We start from the raw sequence: 363 nt of genomic DNA, 5'->3' as shown, positions 1-363 counted from the left end.
GAATCAGCTGTAGGGCAAGACCCAGGGCCAGTAGATGCTGCAGGCATGGGCAGGGACCTTGCTGCCCAGTGGAGCTGCCAGGCCACAGGCTGTGGAGGAAAGAGCATGCAGCGAGTTGGTGGTCCCTGTAAGAGCCCAGCCCACCACAGGGTTGGGAGCAGTGCTGGAAACGCTTCTTTGTGTCCATGGAGGGCAGCAGGGAGGATACCATCCCTCCTCCACAGGATGCAGGCAGGCACAGAGGCACTGGCACAGCACAAGGCTCACCCGGCAGCCTGCATCCCACGGTGAGCTGCGCTGGCACGGGGCAGGGGGCAAGCTGGCGCTCCTGGGGGCAGCACCCACAGCTTTGAGGATTTCTGC

Source organism: Apaloderma vittatum, unplaced genomic scaffold, assembly GCF_000703405.1.
Source record: "Apaloderma vittatum isolate BGI_N311 unplaced genomic scaffold, ASM70340v1 scaffold25139, whole genome shotgun sequence".
NCBI classification, from domain to species: Eukaryota; Metazoa; Chordata; class Aves; order Trogoniformes; family Trogonidae; genus Apaloderma; species Apaloderma vittatum.
Note: the sequence above shows the minus strand (reverse complement) of the source record.